Genomic DNA, 596 nt, shown 5'->3' with positions numbered 1-596 from the left:
GTGGTGGCTGCAAACCCTGAGGACGCTTGGGGTGCTTGCTGCTACAACTTGTCAGTCATGGAATATATGAAATGATAGTTGGCATTTTCAAAGACTTATAGGGTTTGCAAAGCAAACATCTCACTTGATAAACAATCTTATTTGATCCTTAGAACAACCCTGTGAGGTAAGTGTGAAGTATTAGTCCTATATGTGTTCAGTTATTTATTCATGTCTGATTCTTTGTGATCCCACAGACTACACTATTCATTGTGTTTTCTTGGTAAAGTTACTGGAGTGGTTTACTATTTCCTCCTCCAATTAATTAAGGCAAATAGAGGTTAAGTGACTTCCTCAGGGTCACACACTTAGTAAGTGTATGAGGCTGGATTTGAACCCATCTTCCTGACTCCAGACCCAGTGCTCTATCCACTGAACCACCTAGCTGCTTCCTAGGCAAACAGGCTAAGTGATTTGCCAAGATCACACAGCTAGCAAGTGTGGGCAGCTAGATGACTCAGTAGATAAAACACTGGGCCTGGAATCAGAAAGGCTTGAGTTCAAATCCATCCTTAGTCCTGTATTACAGATATGGAAATGGGGGGTGAGAACAGTGT

Source organism: Petaurus breviceps, unplaced genomic scaffold (assembly GCF_028583685.1).
Source record: "Petaurus breviceps papuanus isolate PSGF00001 unplaced genomic scaffold, PetGlider_PUasm1.0 90701, whole genome shotgun sequence".
Taxonomy (NCBI): Eukaryota; Metazoa; Chordata; class Mammalia; order Diprotodontia; family Petauridae; genus Petaurus; species Petaurus breviceps.
The sequence above is the reverse complement of the archived record's forward strand: the minus strand, read 5'-3'. Positions refer to the sequence as shown.